This window comes from Pinus tabuliformis, chromosome 5_1, assembly GCF_031772625.1.
Source record: "Pinus tabuliformis cultivar Carrire ecotype Pingquan chromosome 5_1, CPIR1, whole genome shotgun sequence".
NCBI classification, from domain to species: domain Eukaryota; kingdom Viridiplantae; phylum Streptophyta; class Pinopsida; order Pinales; family Pinaceae; genus Pinus; species Pinus tabuliformis.
In genome coordinates, this window is record NC_142305.1 from 336,124,249 (window position 1) to 336,145,327 (window position 21,079).

The window sequence follows — 21,079 nt, forward strand, 5'->3', positions numbered from 1 at the left end:
AATTTCATGAAATTTCTAGAATCCATAAAATTCATTATTAGTTGTAATTTTTCTTTTTGTTGATAGATTTATTAGTTTAATTTTTTTTGGCTTAATAAATTTTAAAATAAAATAAAAAATAAACTATTCGAAATTAATTATGTGAAAAAAGAAATGAAGATAAAAATATTAATAACATCATAAAATTGTTTAGAAAATAAAATAAAACAGTGAAATCCTTCTAATTTTATGAATCAATAAAGTCTAAAAAGTCCAAAAGTATGTAAAGCAATACAAACCAATTAAAATAACAATAACTCATATAAAGTTATATAATACATAATCACAAGAATACCAATACAATTGGTTAAAACTACTTTAAAATAAAATAGGTTAAAACTACTTTTTAAAAGTAATTTATAAAATCTTTAGAAGAAAAATAATCCTTATTTTTATGAAATGAGGTGGGAAATAAAATGTATACCAAAAATTTTACATATAAAATAATCATAAACAGTTACAAAGATGATTTCAATAAATAACTAAACACACTTCAAATATGTGTTCAAAACATTATAATATACCTATCAAGATGTAAAACTATTTAAACCCTATAAAGAAGATAGGTATCCATGCATACACTTACTAAATTTCTAAAAAAACATAATTGAAGTAAACTTGAATTTGGAAATGGATAGATTTTCCTAATTATCTTACTTATATCCCTATTCTTTGAGATTTTATATATTATATATTATTAATCATGAGAAACCATACTTTTTGGAATTCCATATATAACATACTCTTTGGAATTCCATATATTATGTAATATTATTCATTAAGAAATCATTTTGGTGTTTTATTAAACATTTACAAATCATTGTGACATTTACTGATCATTGTTGGTTCTCATTGACGTATTAAAAAAAATATTATTTTACATATATTTTTTCATAACTTAATACATGTGTAATAAGTTGAATTATCATAAGTGAAATTTAATATAATATTTAATCATTTAATCATTTATCATAGCATATTTATATTTATGTTAGTAAAATTTAAATTTCACATCGTTAAAATCAATTTTTATAAATAAAATGTATATGTTTCAACAACTAAATCATTTTTACCTATCTTACACAATTTTCAAATTTCTGGTTAAAAACCCTTACTTTCCAACACAGTTCAGATAATATTATTTTTCCAAATTTAAATTACAACTAATGCATCATGAAAAACCATTATTAATTTACACCCACCATTATATTAAATTTATGTTTATAAATTTATATTAATTTAAACTATTTAAATTACTAATTAGAAATGGCTTAATTTACTAATTATATATATACACACACTTAATTCGATAAAATTGATTATTTTATTAAAATAGTGTATAAAACTCTTATAAATTACAAATTTACATCTATGACTATATTAAAATTATAGGAATTTAAACTGATTTCAGCCTCATTCAAATTTACTTTTGTAGCAAGTTTTATATGTTAAAAATAACTGATTTATAATGAATAGCGGATGTTTTCAGGTTGAAAATGACGTTAGAGAGAACAAAAACCTTTTATGAATTTTATGAATTCATCATCGTCAGAGAAAAGTTAACTTGCAAGAAAAACAACAGAGTTATATGGGTGTTACAGCTTGAGTATAGTTTTTTATATAATTTGTTGCGTTCCAAGAATTTACATCTCATGAGCCAGGTTCATCAAGAATTTGTGGCAGTCCAAGAAGTTATAGCTGGTTAAGAACTTGTTGCAGATCATTAAGATTTTGTTGCCAAGAATTTACATCACAAACTGCGACAGGTTCGCCAAACTTGAAGAAGCTTATTCTCTGTAAAGATTCCACTATGTAATTGATAGTAAATGTGCAAAACCAAATCCCCACTGTGAATTTTGGAAAGAAGGTAGCAAAAGTTCACCCTAACGGCCCGCGTCCTGAAAAACTAGACGGCATCCCACAGCAGGCACCTGTTCATTGTCAAAGCCTCCTCCCTGTTTTGTTTTGATGTCATTCTCACCGAATTCCCTTTGAAATTGAATTGAAATCCAACATGGGCAAAAATGAAACGAGATATCGTCAAATAAAAGATGAAATTGAAAGTGGTTATATAGCGAAATTGAAATGCCCGTAGAGTAAACGCCAAGGCAGGACGCAAATTGAAACATCCATAAACTGAAATGCTCAGGCCACATTTTACCACCAGCCCCGAAGCCGACACCTAGTTATGAAGCTGAAATCAAATCATTTAAACGATTAGATTTTCAATTTAAAATAGTATAAAAGAGAACAAATAGTATTAAATCCTAGTCATTCATCTGATATTTATTAATAAAAATATCCTATATTTAAACTAAATAGGGAATGCCTCTCAACATAATTAAAGTAAATGTAAATCATGGATTTTTGAGACTTACGTCCTCTTCAAGATCACTGCAACATCTAATTTCTCCATTTTCTGGGTTACATTCGGTGGAATTGTGGTTTAGATTCAGTTGAAACGGTTTTAGTTTCAAAATGGTAATTTCATCTACTCAAAACGACCCGTTTCTAAAATCAATCGGGATATCAAAGGTACAGTTTGAATGATAAATTGATCAGATTAAAGAATCTATTGATCAACCGAACTGCAGTTAAGATAAACACAGAAAGTGAGCGATTTAGTTTGTCCATGCACCCCTCAACATACCAGATATGCCTTACCAATTCAATAGAAATTTTAAATCGGAAGTTACGGAAAAGCTCCGGCGTGTGTTTAATGATTTTGATGCTGAATGTTCCGACATCGGAAAAGCTCCTGTGTGTGTTTGATGATAATGTTGCTGAAAGATAAGATAGGTTAGCATTGGAGTTGGTTTTAGTGTGATTTTTTTGGAGTTTTTTAAGGGAGTTTTTCTGGTGTATTTTTTTTAAAAATGTAACTGGAATTTATTGAGATTACAAGTTAGATGAGTAACCTTACACAGTCTAAGTTATCTAGGTTTTTGAGGGGGTTGAATCTATATATTGTTGGAAACCATAAGTAATTCCAACAACCTGTCAGCAATATTCAACAATCATTTAATGTTGTATCTAGAAATCATCCGCTATTCTAGAAGTCGGCGGATACATTGAAAATAGGGAGGCTTCTCCAACAAGCCACCGACTGAGCTGCTCCAGAAACTTCTCCTGCATGTATATATATCTGATCAATGAAAGAAAGTTCTTATGTTCTGGTGTTCAATAGTTCTGTGTTGTGCTGAGTGTTGTGCGCCTCTGATCACTTGTATGGTATCAGAGCCAGAGTTTTGAGAGTTGAGGGCTGTAAGGCATTGGCCTGAGGAGCATTGGTGTGCTGCCTGCAAAAGTCAGTTTTTGTAAGAGAGCGTAGAGCAGTGTGATGCTTGTGGAGATCTGAGTGAAGTGCGAGACTGTGGGGAGATATGAGTATGGTAGAACCAGCGTGTGCATGCTAAAGCCTGTGCATGTGTGTATGAGCTTGTTCAATGTGAAGAAATAAGCTAATTTGTGTGTGAGTTCTATGTGTAGAATGCATTGATTCAAGAGCTGAAAAAGTGTAGAGACAGAAACACATTTTGAAGGTGAACTTGTTGCTGGAAAGCGCGGAGGTGGGAGCCTTGGACCGTTGGGCAGGCCGAGCCTGGCAAAGTGTGGACGAGTCTGCTATGAATTCTGAGATCGATTGCTGTTGGAAGAGGCGTGGAGGAGCAGAGTAGCTGTGAAGCTGTGTATTGCTGCGTGGACGAGAGCTGTGTGAGCCGTGAGCGAGGGCGACTGAGCCGTGAGTGAAGCACGTTGAGGTGTGGCTGAAGCAGACCTGTGGCACGTCAGGGTGTAGCAGACCGGCAGCAACGCGTTTTTTTTTGGCATGGTGTACGCAGAACAAGTGCTTGATTGAAGGGAATTTATGTTGATTTCTATATTCTTGTATGCTAATGGTTGAATAGAAACAACTGTAAGGCTTGTTGTAGTAAAGCCATTATTTTATTTTATTGAAGCATAAAAAGGGTGTTTATTTTTTAATGGAGTGATAAGGTATTTAGTATGTGTTTAATGTGGTGAAAGTCTTCTAAGATTTAGTGAAATTTGGTATATTTAAATTTAGATTTGGTGGCATTTTGGTGATTGGAGAAAGCTTCTCATCATGGCAAATTTGTTGCTTGATAATTATATGAATGAATCCACCAAACTTGATGGAGAAAATTATGTGAACTGGAAATTTAAGTTAATGACTATTTTAGAAGGAAATAATTTGTGGCCCATTGTGAGTGGGGATGAGCCCAAACCCACTGTTGCAGGTTCTATTCCAGATTGGGAGAGAAGGGAGACAAAAGCAAAGGTGCTGCTGCGTATGTCCGTAAAGGACAACATTATTCCTCACATCAGAGATTGCAAGACATCAAAAGAAACATGGGATATGTTGAAGGGTTTGTATGAGACAGCAAATACAAACCGAATCTTGTTTTTGAAGACTAAGCTTTTATCTCTAAAAATGGAAGCAAATGAAAATATAAGCAATTTTATATCTCGTGTCAAAGATTTAAGTGATAAGTTAGGAGATATTGGTGAAAAGGTGTCTAATACTGACTTAGTCACCATCATATTAAATGGCTTAGTGCAAGATTATCAAATTTTTGTTTCAAGTCTTGCAGCTAGAGAGAAACCCCCTTCATTTGATGAATTGACAGGAATTCTTCTACAAGAAGAGGAGAGGATGAAGAACTTTAATTTGGGCTCTAGCAGTTCAGATTTGGCATTGGTGGCCAAGGGCAAATATCCATACAGAGGCAAACCATGGGACAAGAACAAAGGAGGCAAGTTTCAAGCAAAGCAAAAAGGTATGATACAGTCTAAATTTCCAAAGAAGAATGATGAGTGTTATTATTGTGGCAAACCTGGGCATCATTCTAAAGATTGCTATAAAAGGAAATATAATGAGTCTAGGCAAAGAAACAGAAGGCATAATGGAAATTTTGTGGACAAAGATATCAATGATGGATTTAAAAATCTTAAATTGTTTGTTTCTGATGCTGCATTGTCTGTGGAAAATGATGATAAGAATGCTTGGTTCATTGATTCTGGTGCATCACTCCATATGTCTTGTAATAAGGAGTGGTTTGATGAATATCATGAAAATATTGATGGAACATATGTTTGCCTAGGAGATAACAGATCACTTAAAGTTCAAGGTTGCGGAGTAATAGGTGTGAATTTGCCTAATGGACAAGAGAAACAGATTCATAATGTGATGTATGTCCCTGATATCAAAAATAATTTAATTTATGTTTCTACTATTACTGACCAAGATTTGAAGGTGGAATTTGTTAAATCACATTGTGTAGTAAAAGATATTCAAGATAAATACAAGGTTATTGCCACATGAACTAGAGTTGGAGGCTTGTATAAGCTGGATGTGACCAGGAAAAGTCATCAAGCATTGGCATCTATAGCAATATCAACAATAGATCTATGGCATCAAAGGTATGGACATCTAAATCACAAAGATTTAATGCTACTTCAAAAGAACACTATGGTTGAAGGTCTTCCTGTCTTGAAAAATGATCATATTGGATGTGAAGCATGTGTACTTGGCAAGCAACAGAGGGAGGAATTTCCTATACATAAAGAAAAAGGGCAAAGGGAAATACTTGAATTAATTCATATTGATGTATGTGGACCTATGCAAACTAGATCTATTGGTGGAGCATGGTATTTTCTTATTTTTGTGGATGATAGATCTAGATATACATGGGTTTATTTCATAAGAAAGAAGAGTGATGTTTTTGAGTATTTTAAAGAATTTAAGAATATGGTAGAAAAAAAAACTGGTAATTATATCAAAATCTTGAGATTTGATCAAGGGGGAGAATTCAAATCAAGAGAATTTAATCAATATTGTAAAAGCAATGGGATTCAACAACAATTTACAGTGCCACATACACCTCAGCAAAATGGAGTTGCTGAGAGGAAAAACAGAACACTAGTTGAATGTGCACGTAGTATGCTTCAAGGTAAAAATATCTCTAATATTTTTTGGGCTGAAGCCATTAATACTGCCGTTTATTTGAAAAATAGAAGTCCAGCCAAAAGTTTAGAGCTTAAAACACCTTTTGAAGCATTTTATGGGTACAAACCAAAAGTGAGTCATTTAAGAGTTTTTGGTTGCAAGGCATTTGCTCACATTCCAAAAGATGAAAGAAGAAAACTTGATGCAAAGTCAATTAAGTGCATATTTATTGGTTATTGTGATAATCAGAAAGCATACAAGTTGTTTGATCCCAGTACTCATAGACTGCTTGCAAGTAGGGATGTGGTGTTTCATGAGAATGCAAATGAAGGTGATAAAATAAATAAAACTAGTATATGGCATGATATTGATGACTATGTCAAATTAGACACAAGTGTTGAACAAGAACATGAACAAGCACAGGAACAGGTACAAGCTCAAGAGCAAGGAGCATCAAGCAGTCATGATACTCCAAAGAGAGGAGAGGAGACTCTACAAAGCCAAAAGAAAGATGAAAGCAGTAAAACTCCAAGAAGATCATCACGTCAAAGTCAGGTACCTGTAAAGTATAAAGATTATGCATTAATGTCTCATGTTATGAATGTTGTAGAACCTTCAAGCTATGATGAAGCTAAAGAATATGAAGAATGGATAAATGCAATGAATGAAGAATATAACTCTATAATGAAGAATGACACATGGAAATTAACAGAATTGCCTAAAAACAAAGTTCCCATAGGATGCAAATGGCTTTATAAATCAAAATTTAATGCTGATGGAAGTATTGATAAACATAAAGCTAGATTGGTTGCTAAAGGATATTCACAAAAGGAGGGAATTGATTATGAAGATACTTTTGCACCTGTAGCTAAGTTGAACAAAATTAGAATCATGATTGTGTTAGCTACAAAATATAATTGGAAAATGCATCAGTTAGATGTCAAATCTGCATTTTTGAATGGTGAGTTAAAAGAAGAAGTTTATTTACTTCAGCATGAAGGGTTTGTAAAATAGGGACAAGAGCATTTGGTTTGCAGGTTAAAGAAAGCTTTATATGGCTTGAAACAAGCACCAAGGTCATGGTATGTGAAAATCGATTCTTTCTTTTATCAGAAAGGTTTTATAAGAAGCAAGAATGATCCTAACTTATACATAAAGGAAGATAAAGACAAGAATGTTGCTTTAATATCTGTATATGTTGATGATCTAATCATAACAGGAAATGCATGCAAGTTGATTGAAGAAATTAAAAATCTGTTGTCACATGTATTTGAGATGAAGGATCTTGGTGAATTGCATTATTGTTTAGGTCTTGAAGTTTGGAGGGAGCCTGGTAAAACACTGATCACACAAAGCAAATATACAAGGGAAATCCTTAAAAGATTTAATATGAGTGAATGCAAGGCAACATCTACTCCTTTAGAACAGAATGTCAAATTGTGCAGTGATGATGGAACCAAAGAGGTGAATGGAACTATGTACTGTCAACTGGTGGGAAGTCTGAATTATCTCACCACTACCAGGCCAGATATAGCATATTCTGTCAGCATACTTAGTCAGTTCATGGCTAAGCCTTGTGAAAGCCATTAGAAAGCAGCAAAGAAAGTCCTTCGATATCTGAAAGGAACACTTAATTTTGGTATTATGTATACTGATGAATTTGATGTTGAATTGGCAGGTTATTCTGATTCTGACTGGGCTGGAAATCCAGATGATATGAAATTCACTACTGGATACGTGTTCAATATTGGTTCAGGGCCAATATCATGGAGCAGTAAGAAACAACCAACAGTTTCATTGTCATCGACTGAAGCTGAATATAAAGCATTATGCAGTGCTACCTGTGAAGCAATATGGCTTAGGAGAATACTTGAAGATGTTGGGGAAACACAAAATGCACCTACAGTAATCAGTTGTGACAATCAAAGCACTATCAAATTAGCAAACAATCCTATATATCATGCAAGGACAAAACACATTGAGACACAACATCATTTTGTAAGAGAAAAATTGCAATCAAATGAAATTGACTTATCATATTGTAATACAAATGAAAATGTGGCTGACATATTCACCAAGCCTCTTGGAAAGGCTAAATTTGAAATATGTAGAAATAAGATGTACATTGTAGAAAACCCAAATTATGTTGTAAGCCTAGTTGAGACATAGACAAGCAGGCATGACAATTAAGAGTATAGTGTCTTGTTTATTGTATGTAGTTGGAATTAAGGGGGAGTGTTGGAAACCATAAGTAATTCCAACAACCTATCAGCAATATTCAACAATCATTTAATGTTGTATCTAGAAATCAGCCGCTGTTCTAGAAGTCGGCGGATACATTGACAATAGGGAGGCTTCTCCAACAAGCCACCGACTGAACCTTGCTCCAGAAACTTCTCCTGCATGTATATATATCTGATCAATGAAAGCAAGTTCTTATGTTCTGGTGTTCAATAGTTTTGTGTTGTGTTGAGTGTTGTGCGCCTTCGATCACTTGTATATATACAATCAAAAACCAGTGTGCATAACACAACAAAATTTCAACTCAATAACCAATGTGCATAACACAACAAGATTTCAACTCCTGAATTCTAGTACCAAAAATTAAAAAAAATTACTTTACAAACAACTAGGTTTACATTCCATTCCACGGTGAAAATGCTGAAGTGCAGCAAGCATTGCATCGTCAGGTCGTCGGTCAGAAAATTGTAAAATACAGCAACAGTGCATTTTTAGGTTCACCTGCTACGCTGATTGCCGCTGATGGGTGCATTGTTGCTCTGTTGTTTAGCCTGATATGTCTTCAGACAAAAGAAACCTCTAAACATCGAAGAAGTCACCAGTGAAACGAAGTAAGAGTACGTCTTGCAATAAATATTTAATGCTATTCGCGAGGAATTGCAAGCCCAGCAATCGAGATGAAGTCAGAGGGCTTTGCAAGTCAATCTGCGCTTCACTGACCTTTGAAATTACTTGTGAAAATTTAAGAAATGCACGCGTGTACATTTCTTTACCCTAAACATTGTTCCACAGAACATGATTGTATCGTTCGCAATATATATGTGACGTAAAGCTCTTTACTTCAGTTAATTGGTCCGGAGTAGGATGTCTGCAATATCATTTAACTCAATTTTACACGTTTGAGTTAATAATAATAATAATATTTATTTTTAGTTTTTAGTCAAGTTAGATATCAAATTGATGAATGAGACTTTTTCATTTATGGGATGACCGATCCATTTCTGCACAGTAATTTGACTCCTAAATCTTTAAAAACATATATACTCTACCTCCTCTAATTTTAAACTTATAATTTAAAAAAAAAACACAGGCTATTTTACCATCGCTTAGAATCAATAAACTACAACTAAACTGATATCTGGCTTGAGAAGTGATGCCTGAATCGATAACTGATTTGTGGACTCTATAAGGTTTCCCAATAAATAGAACTGGGAGTTGGATAGCCGATCAAATTTACTTCCGCGAACGGTGGTCCCGATCGCAACATGCGGAGATATAATTTGATGTTGACGTATTGGGTGGACGTACACCCCACGCTCAAACAAACGGTGTCCGACGGCCACGTTCATTTCCCGTGATCGATCATGATTCATGGGGTGTTTCTTATATTTGACGGTCTCACTATCCTATCACTGAAAAGACTGGTGGGCGACGATTAAGCTTTTACTTTCTCTCAACTGATAAGTAGACTGTGGGGCCGAAAGGTATATGCTTATTGCAGTCTTCGCTGGAGTTTAGGAGTTGTATATATTTAAATTGAAAAGAATACATTTATTTTTTATGATGGGAGAAATGTAATTAATTTTCAACATCTATATTATAGGGACATAGATCTATTATTTTTACAGTGAAGTGGGGAGTGAAGCAAGAATTTACAAATGCAAAACATCGATGTAAGCTGTATCAACGGTCCTCAATTTTGAATGACGTGTCCAAGCGGTCGGAGAAGAAGTAAAAATGGCATTTACGCATGAGAACGTGGACCACGTGACATGGACAGATGAGTTGAATCCGGCGAAATAGAGTACTTCGGAAATTTTCCAAGAAAAATATGGCCTTTTTATATTGGTCAAAAGATTACTTATATTGCATATATATTTCTAACGGATTAAAATTAATAATAAATATTATAACAAATATCAGACTTGCGAGTCTTGGAATTACTACATACTTATATGTGGATTCTTAGTTAGAGCATGGGACTACATGCAAGATTCATTTTGTATTATTTACTCTTTGATTTGCTCCTTCTTTAACTTTGAAATTGGTTAGTTTTTCTGCATGATTTACTCATTGATTTGCTCCTTCCTTAACTCTACAACTGGTTAGTTCTTCTGCATGATTTACTCCATGAGTTGCTCCTTCTTTCACTTCGCCACTGGCTAGTTCTCTCCGGAACTTGTTGTAGGTGTTGATTTTTCTCATTGATCACCACTATGGTGCATTACCTTGGGATCTTCACCCAGCAATGCTATATCATGAGCATTGTAACCTATTTTCTAATGAATCATTCTTTTGTTCTTTCGATTTTCTTTTAGTATTTTTGCTCGGCAAAGCTGTGTGTTCAACTTTTACTAGCTAGATTCATCTGTGCAGGTTTTTTAACACATTTACATGGTATCAGAGCTTGGACCCAGGTTTGATTCCCCCAAGTTGCGTTTGAGGGGGGGTGTTGGAAGAATCACCGCACCTCTATAAAATCTGTAATTTCCACCCTGGGTGTAAGGACCTCAATCCTTCCGTTCATGTGACGAGCTGGTTATCCCTCGGGCGCGCGGTTTAAGAGAAGTGCGAGCTCAGACTTGCGTATGCGTGGAGTTATGAATGCATGGTAAAGGAGGGCGAGCTGTTATATATGCATGGAAGCATGGGTTTGAACGTATGGAGGCCGACCTACGAACATGGGCAAGGCCGACACACATTAGAGGCGTTTGCGATGGAGTAGGGGCGTTGGGAAAGTCGGTTGGGTAGCCAAGACTTCGCCCTACGATTGATATATATTAGAGATGCGTTGGACTCATTTCAACCATCGAACGACTTCACTCAACAAAGAGGAGTGCACAGAACTAGATGGTGGACGCAACAAGATAGGGAGGCGTATATTTGGGAGATGCGCCTGTTCTTGGACGAAGCCACACAAAGGTGAATGCACATCTTGGTTTTGGGTGAAGGGCGCGGGGAGGGTTGCCCGCCGGTTGGAGAAAGGCGTGCACGGTGTATGTCGGCGCCTGGTTTGTGCAACGACTTGGCACGGGTTCTTGGGTGACTCGGGTGAGTGCCTGCCCATCGTGCAAGTGTGCACGGTGACTTGGTGAAGTGTTGAGATTGTGAACGAACGTGTGTCTCGGGCAGAGTAGCCCGTGTGTGGCGACTTGGAGGGGTGCCCAGGTTGGGAAAACAACACGATCGTGCGACAAGGTGAACAAAGGGTTGGTGAGTCGTGCTGAGGTGCTAATGAGCTGGGCAACTGAGTTTGCCGAAGTTGAAAATTGGCTAAGTGTAAATTTGGGGTTTCCCAAGATTTAACTTGTAAAGCTTTGTAACATTGAATATTGTATAATATATTCGGGCAGACTCATATTGCAGGGAGTTGCCCCTCCCTTTATACCGTTGTGCATTTCTCTTGTATAATGTTGTTTATCTGAATGTTATGGGCTTTCACTTGTATAAAGGAACACATTAATAATACTTGGTTGTGAAACACAAACTAAGTAGGATAAGTGGAAGGTTAGGCGTAGTCTACAATCGTAAGTATTGGTGAAAAGAAAACGATTGGTAGTGCCGCACCTCGCTATAAGCAGTTGAAAGACTACCGCAGGTGTAGGGGCGTGACAGGTGGTATTAGAGCTAGTGCCGGGGAGCCGGTGCTGGTGTTGAAGCGTTGAAGCTGATACACATCTGCACTTCGTGACAGGTGGTATCAGAGCTGGTGAACTAAATCAAGGCGTTGATCCTACGAAGACCGAAGACTTGGCAGGGAGCTCAAGTTTTGCAGGTAACAGGAGGAACATCAAGGTGATTCAGGTGAATGGTGAAATAGGTTTAGCAAATTAGAAGCTTTGTGCTTGGGCCAAGCTGAACGACAAGGCATGGCAAGTTTGGAAGAATGTGAAGGGAAGCTTTTGCTTACCTTATACAGGTTGAAGTGGTTGAAAGAAGAGAATCCCCGGATTCGAAAGGAACTTGAAGTCTTGGAAAGGAATGTTGAAGACGAACTTCTTCAACTTGGTTGGATAATGGATCAAGATGAAGTTGCAGATTGTGCTGATAAGCAAGACGAAGCCGTGATGATCAAGGATGTTGCAGATATGACAACGACAGAGGATGAACTTGAGATTGATTAAGTTGGACCAGGATCGTGCAGTTTGCAGACATGGGTGGATGAGGATACTCACATGGAGGAAACTCATGATGATGAAGTAAGCATTGATACTTGTGTTTCACTTGAGCATTTTGTAGATGGACCGTATGCAGGGAAAGGCAAAATCAGCTTGCCGATGCTAGGGAGGATCTTAACATGGATGTCTACGATGAGACCTTGTATGGAGAAGCAGGATTGTTCACTGTTGCAGGACTTGTTGGGGTTGTTTGTGACCTTATGGTAGAAGGTAGAAGGGCTCGTGACAAGGGAGGAACATGACGATCGTTGAGGAGGATTGGGTCATGCTTTAGCCACATGGAGAATTGGCTAAGTGCCCGGCATGACTCATAGATAGATTGAAGGGCACACACTTGGATATGATGATACTTAGGTGGACTTCTCATGGCTGAGACCAAGAGAAAGTCTTGGTGGAACCTTCAGTGGGGGAGCTATGATGGAAGGGACTCGTGATGATGATGATATGGTTGGGTGACCGAGTTCACTAGACTGAAGATTGCAGACTTGGATGAGGATGACCGATTTTTGTGATGGGTCTACTTGGTTAGACTACATGGGCAACTTAGTCATGGACATCAGGTTGGAGACATGGAGCATGGCAGTCTATGCAGGGACATTGTGCAGAAGCACTTGTAGAGGTGTCACTTATGGGCATCCAATGAAGAGTGCCAAGGCAGGGATGTTGTGCATGTAGATTTGTTGGTGTGACATGGAGATGTTTTACGTATGAGCTGATGGAGAGGTTGTGCACTCTTGTACAACAAGGCCATGGACTTGGATGGAGTTGTGAGCAGACTATGGAGCATTCCTACTACATGGAGAGCTAAGGCATATTGCAAAGACCTTTGGGCCGAGACTTCTATGCTTGCTAAGATGTTGGTTGGAGATGACTCATGAAGCTCATGATGACATGAGGTTGTAACTTTTAGGGACTTCATATATGGTGGATTTGGAGGATCTGATGCATTGAGGAGCTGAGGTGAGAGACTTTGATGCAGGATGGGGTGCATACTTTCAAGTACATTTATCAGAATGGCTTGAAAGAGTGACTTGATGTGGAAGATTGATATGAGACACTTTGGAGTAATGGAGTTACAACGATGATGATGCCTTGGTAGCAACACTTGGGCATGGGTTGAGTCAAAACTTAACCACTTTTAGACACATGGGAGCTGATTGATCTATGATCAGGGACAACATGTGGATAGATGAGACAGGTGCATATTTGTTTCTATGGTAGACTTGAGGGTTGGCACATTGCAGATATGATGGAGGTTGCTTGATGGACCTGGATGTGGCACATCGAGAGTCGGAGTTTCATAAAATGGTCTCTTCATATTGAGGAGATACAGATATGGATGATGATGTTGGGGTAGATGTGGCTGCTTTCATGCAGCACATTAGTACCTGACATCATGGACAACATGTTGCAGATGAGATGAGGACTACTTCATGGACTTGAGCATGGATTACACTTATATGGAGATGGATTCTTGATTGAGTTGAGGATGTGACAGGATGTTCTGAGAAATTACTGATGATGGCATAAGGATGTTCACTCTCATGGTTTGAGCATGACAGTTGGATTAGCTACCAAACTAGTTCAGACATGGGGTCGCGAAGTGTGCAGAGAAGTGTTAGCATTTGTTGGAGTATCATGGCAATAGTTCACATGAGGATGACACATGATGAGGTCGACACAACAGGTTGCTGGAAGCATGTAGCTTGGATGGAAGGACCAGCCTTCCACGATGGAGAGCAGCATGTGGAGATTGCGACAGGGTGGTTGATGGTCATGGATTGAGATGATTTCTGATGTATGACATATCGATGGGGTGTATACCTTGGTATGGTGACCTTGGTGACAGATGGTTGCCGGGACGAGACATGATGGAGACGGTGGTTCTACATATGTTGTAGGGATGTTTGCATTATGTGGAGGAGTTGAAATCATGGATGAGACAGTTGTTATTAATCTTGGTGGATGGCTACCAAGATGGTATGTTGTCGAGAACGACAATTAATTCAGGTGGAGGAGGATGTAAGGACTTGGAATCCTTTCGTTCATGTGACGAGCTGGTTATCCCTCGAGTGCGAGGTTTAAGAGAAGTGCGAGCTCAGACTTGCGTATGCATGGAGTTATGAACGCATGGTAAAGGAGGGCGAGCTGTTATATATGCATGGAAGCATGGGTTTGAACGTATGGAGGCCGACCTATGAACATGAGCAAGGCCAACATATATTAGAGGCATTTGCGATGGAGTAGGGGCGTTGGGCAAGTTGGCTGGGCAGCCAAGACTTCGCCCTACGATTGATATATATTGGAGATGTGTTGGACTCATTTCAACCATCGAACAACTTCGCTCAACAAAGAGGAGTGCGCAGAACTAGAAGGTGGACGTAGCAAGATAGGGAGGTGCAGATTTGGGAGATGCACCTGTCTTGGGCGAAGCCACATGGAGGTGAATGCACATCTTGGTTTTGGGTGAAGGGCGTGGGCAGGGTCGCTTGCCGGTTGGAGAAAGGCGGGCACGGTGTATGTCGGCACCTGGTTTGTGCGACAACTTGGCACAGGTTCTTGGGTGACTCGGGTGAGCGCCCACCCATCGTGCAAGTGTGTATGGTGACTTGGTGAAGTGTTGAGATTGTGAACGGAGGTGTGTCTCGGGCAGAGGCGCCCGTGTGTGGCAACTTGGAGGTGCGCCCAGGTTGGGCAAACAACACGATTGTGCGACAAGGTGAACGAAGGGTTGTGATGCGTGTGACGACCATGCGGAGGTGCCGATGAGCTGGGCAACCGAGTTTGCCGAAGTTGAAAATTGGCTAAGTGTAAATTTGGGGTTTCCCAAGATTTAACATGTAGAGTTGCCCCTCCCTTTATACTGTTGTGCATTCTTTTGTATAATGTTGTTTATGTGAATGTTATGGGTTTTCACTTATATAAAGGAACACATTAATAATACTCTGTTGCGAAACACAAACTAAGTAGGATAAGTGGAATGTTAGGCGTAGTCTACAATCGTAAATATTGGTGAAAATAAAACAATTGGTAGTGCCGCACCTCGCTATAAGCGGTTGAAAGACTACCGCAGGTGTAGCGGCGTGACACTGGGGATCCTAGTTACTCGTTTATAATGTTTCCCAACACCTGCGGGTTTTGGTGTAACAGCAAACCTCCACAGTGAGTTAGCTATTTGTTTCCCTACAATTATTTCTCACTCAATGGATCCATCAAATGCAGTGAAAGCTTATGTAGTGTTGGCTACAAATATCACCTGTAAAGCTTTATTTAGCTGTGGGTAAGCTTTGAACTCTGATTATAAAATGGCTACGTGACAAAACTATGGCGAAAATTTTATAGTTTTCACGAGGACAGAATTTATAAGAGGCAAAAAAAAAAGCATTGTGATGAACCTCGACGTATGAAGCGTACAAAGTTGGAATCGCCAACTTTCTACGTGGAAGTCTAAAGGCAGAGTTGTAAGGACGAATGTAAGTTGATTATAGAGTAAAAGAACTTTTTGTGATAGTAGTGATGATTAGATGCAAAAATTTAGCGCCCGTAAGAGAGGGAATTATAAAATTGTCAAAATTGCTCACCATACTATGGTGATGGGAAAGGGAAATATACAAGGTATACCATTGACTAGTAACTACTTACAATCACACATGAAACATCGTTTGACATGAAACAGAAATTTAATAGAAATAGAAATTATATATATATATCTACATATATAATTCATATGAAATTTTATGATCTTCAACTAATGTTCTAGAATGAAGAGAAACGAATTGAGTGACTAAAGAGGATAAGAATTATGGTGGATTATTAATGGGTTTATAAATTATATATATTTTTAAAGATTGTATTTTTATTATAAAAAGTGTATTTAATTTTTATATGTATTTTTGTTATAGCCATTTATAATTTTTATGTAGTTGTTAGGTTAAGTTGAAATTTTTTTATTATAATTTTTTTTTTTAAGTTTAATATAACTGAGATGTGTAATTGTCTGGGTGATCAACATGGAGTTAAGAAATATTTTTAGTAAAATAAAAATAAAATATTTATTTAAAAATTGTAAATTATATTCAAAAACAAAAATAAATATACATATTTCATCAATTTTATTTAAAAAATATTATAAAGTATCAACAAATTCACTTGGTACTACAATTTATTACTAAAAAAGTGATTAATAACAAAAAATATTCGCTCTCCAACTATAAATAGAATATTTTGATATTCATGATAATTTTATATTAATTGAATTAAGGCTTATGTGATCTATATTAAGTTTATGAACATGTTTTTACAGCTACTAACGAAAGAGCTACAATGGACTAGACCTAGCTATAACCAACTAGACCAAGAACTAGGAGAAGGATTAATAAATAATTCATTAAATAATTAGTTAATTGTTAGAATTAGTCATTTTATTTAAAACTAAATAAATATCCTAAATGATTGTTAAGGGACCCTATGAATTCTACAAATAAACTTATATTAGTATATGAATGAAAGTTTATTAATGAAAGTTTATTTATATATATATCCAATTATTAATTTAAAAATAAATTATAATTTTTATTTTTATTTTTATTTTTAATTTTAATTTTTTTTTTCACCCATGTTTATTAAGTATATTCATTTTACTTGAATATAAGTTGTAATTAAGGTTAAATTAGGGCTAAAAATGTCTACTAATTGGGTTTAAATATTCATGACTACTAATGTCTATTTAGATAAATTGTTTAAAAAAAATATTTATCCAAAAAGAATGTAACTAACTAAAAATTCCATGAAAGGAATAAAGCTAGTTTTTTTTTTTTTTTTTAAATAAGAGAATTTAAGCTATATTATCCTATTATTAAATTAAAAACGTAAACCTAAAAATAATATTATTGTAGGAACAAATAGAAATTAGTAAAAAAAAAAAAACAAATGTAAATCAATAGAAAAGGGAACAAAAACCAACCAGATAGGATAATGAAGGGGGGTAGATGGAGTTGGGGGGGCTAAGAGGAAAAAAAAAAAAAAAACAACTTTAAATCAATAGAAAAGGGAACAAAAACCAACCAGATAGGATAACGAAGGGGGGTAGATGGAGTTGGGGGGGCTAAGAGGAAAGAGAAGGGATCCAACAACTGCTAATTCTCTAGCTATCATCCCTATTGAGATTGCTCGGCCTCCTTTCGATACTTACTGTAAGGACCTGCGGTCCAAGGCACGACTGCCACACAAGTGGGACGAGTTGGTTAGCCAAACGAGCACACGGTTGAACAATAAAACGACAGAACGAAGATACTTGGAGCATGCGTGCGAAAGTATGGAGGAGCGAGTCACATATACGATGAATGAGTGAGGGTGTTCATCCTTAGTGAGCCGACGGTGAAGAGTGTTGGTTAGGGGTGTTGGTGGATGAGCCGACCGTATGGCAGACCAAATGAGGGCGTCGGTTGATGATGAACGCGGGTCGGCCAAGAGGTGGCACGACCACATAACAATGCGTATATATTGAACGCATGGATGGATCATTTCACAACAAACATTCGAACTCAAGCATTCGATCAACGAAAGTGAAGGAGCCTGTAGTGATAAGGGAAAAGTGCAAAGACGTGTTGGGAAGTTGAGCGGAGGCGCAAGTCTATGCACCCGCTCACGAGCAAAGCCACACGGTGACATCGCACAGGTTTCTATTACCAGGTAAAGGCGTGGGCAAGGTCGCCCATCGTTTGGAAGAGCGCGGGTAAGCCTCAGGTGAGGGCGCCCACTAGGCAAAGGCAAACGACACTGGTGTAACTTGGACGAGAGTGCCCAATGTTGGTTGGTGAACACAGGTAACTCGTTGGTGAAGGCGTCGGTTGTTTGGTGAACGAGTGACTCGGGTGAGTCGCCCATCGTGCACGAAGATACAAGGTGAATGAAATTCGATTGAGGAGTGCAGTTGGAGGTCTCGTGTGAGGGCGCGCCCGCCCAACTCGGGCAAGGAACTTGGTTGGCACACGAAAGTGTGGCCTTCATGTAAAATTGGCTAAGCATGAAACTTGGTGTTGCCCCTCCCTTTATACTGTGCAATTGTGTTCTTCATGTATAATTGCTGATGATAATGAATGTGTATGGGTGTTCATTGGTATAAAAGAAACATAATAATTACTTGGTTGAGAAACACAAACTAAGTAGGACATAATGTTAGGTGTAGTCCATGAACATAAGTATTGGTGAAAAGAAAGTGTTCGGTGGTGCCGCACCTCGCCAAGAGTGGTTGAAAGACTACTGCCAGCCTGGGGGCATGACAGTTGGTATCAGAGCTAGTACCGGGGAGCTAGTGCTGGTGTTGAAGCGTTGAAGTTGATACACACCTGCACTTCGTGACAGGTGGTATCAGAGTTGATTCAGGTGGAGTGCAGGTGAAGGCAACTGATTCTACAAAGGCCGAAGACTTGAAAGGAAGTTCAAGTTTTGCAGGTGACAGGTGGAATCAAGAGTTGGTTTAGTCTTGCAGGAAGAACCTGGTGAATGGTGAAGAATCAAGAAGGATGTCTATCTTGTAGGAAATGGGTTTTGCAACCTTCAAGGAATTTGAAGGGAGTCTACTTGAAGAATCAAGGAAGGTTGAACAAAGGTTTGAAGAATGGGGCAAAGGCTTGTTCAAAGCAAAGGATGCTCTTCGTGCTTTGGCCAAGGAAGGGATTTCTGACGGGAATAGGGATGAAACCTATCGACTTGCGAAGGAAGTGGACTTGTTTGATGCAGAACTCAAGGAATTGAAGATAAGGCGGGACTTGATTTGAGAGAAGTGAAAATGGCTAACTCTTGAGAAGAAGCATTCCATAGCTTTGACTCACAAGGAGAAAGCTGCGAAATGTGATGATAAGGAAGAAGAAGTTGTGATAGTTGGAGATGTTGCAAATGTGACAACGATGGAGGATGAACTTGAGGTTGATCAAGTTGGACCAGGATCGTGCAGTTTGCAGACATGGATGGATGAGGATACTCATATGGAGGAGCCTCATGATGATGATGAAGTAAGTATTGATACTTGTGTTTCAGTTGAGAATTTGGTAGATGGACCGTATGCATGGATGGGCAAAGTCAGTTTGTCGATGCAAGGGAGTATCTTACCATGGATGACTATGACGAGACCTTGTATAGAGAAGCAAGGATTGTTGACTGTTGCAGGACTTGTTGGGGTTGTTTGTGACCTTATGGTAGAATGTAGAAGGGCCCGTGACAAGGGAGGAACATGATGATCATTGCGGAGGATTGGGTCATGCTTTAGCCACATGGAGAATTGGCTAAGTGCCCGGCATGACTCATGGATAGATTGAAGGGCACACACTTGGGTATGATGATACTTGGGTGGACTTCTCATGGCCGAGACCAAGAGAAAGTCTTGGTGGAACCTTTAGTGGGGGAGCTATGATGGAAGGGACTCATGATGATGATGATATGGTTGGGTGACCGAGTTCACTAGACCGAAGATTGCAGACTTGGATGAGGATGACTGATTGTTGTGATGGGTCTACTTGGTTGGACTACATGGGCAACTTAGTCATGGACATCAGGTTGGAGACATGGAGCATGGCAATCTATGCAGGGACATTGTGCAGGAGCACTTGTAAAGGTGTCACTTATGGGCATCCAATGAGGAGTGCCAAGGCAGGGATGTTGTGTAGGTAGATTTGCTGGTGTGACATGGAGATGTTTTACGTATGAGCTGGTGGAGAGGTTGTGCACTCTTGTACAATAAGGCCATGGACTTGGATGGAGTTGTGAGCAGACTATGGTGCATTCCTACTACATGGAGCGCCGAGGCATCTTGCAGAGACCTTTGGGCCGAGACTTGTATGCTTGGTGAGATGTTGGTTGGAGATGACTCATGAAGATCATGATGACATGAGGTTGTAACTCTTAGGGACTTCATATATGGTGGACTTGGAGGATCTGATGCATTGAGGAGCTGAGGTCAGAGACTTTGATGTAGGATGGGGTGCATACTTTCAAGTACATGTATGGGAATGGCTTAAAAGAATGACTTGATGTGGAGGATCGATATGAGACACTTTGGAGTGATGGAGTTACAACAATGATGATGCCTTGGTGGCAGCACTTGGGCATGGGTTGAGCTGAGACATAACCACTTTTGACACATAGGAGCTAATTGATCTATGATCATGGGCAGCACATGGATAGATGAGACAAGTGTATACTTGTTTCTATGGCAGGCTTGAGGGATGGCACATTGCAGATATGATGGAGGTTGCTTCATGGACCTAGATGTGGCACATTGAGAGTCGAAGTTTATGAGATGATCTCTTCATATTGAGGAGATACACATATGGATGATGATGTTGGGATAGATGCAGCTGATTTCATGCAGCACAGTGACACCAAACATCATGGACAACATGTTGCAGATGAGATGGAGATTACTTCATGGACCAGAGCATGGTTTACACTTGTATGGAGATGGATTCTTGATCAAGTTGAGGATGTGACAGGATGTTCTGAGAAACAATTGATGGTGGCATGAGGATGTGCATGCTCATGGTTTGAGCGGACAGTTGGACTGATCACCCGACTAGTTCAAACATGAGGGGATCTAGTGTATAGAGATGTGTTAGCATTTGTTGGAGTATCATGGCAGCAGTTCACATAAGGATGA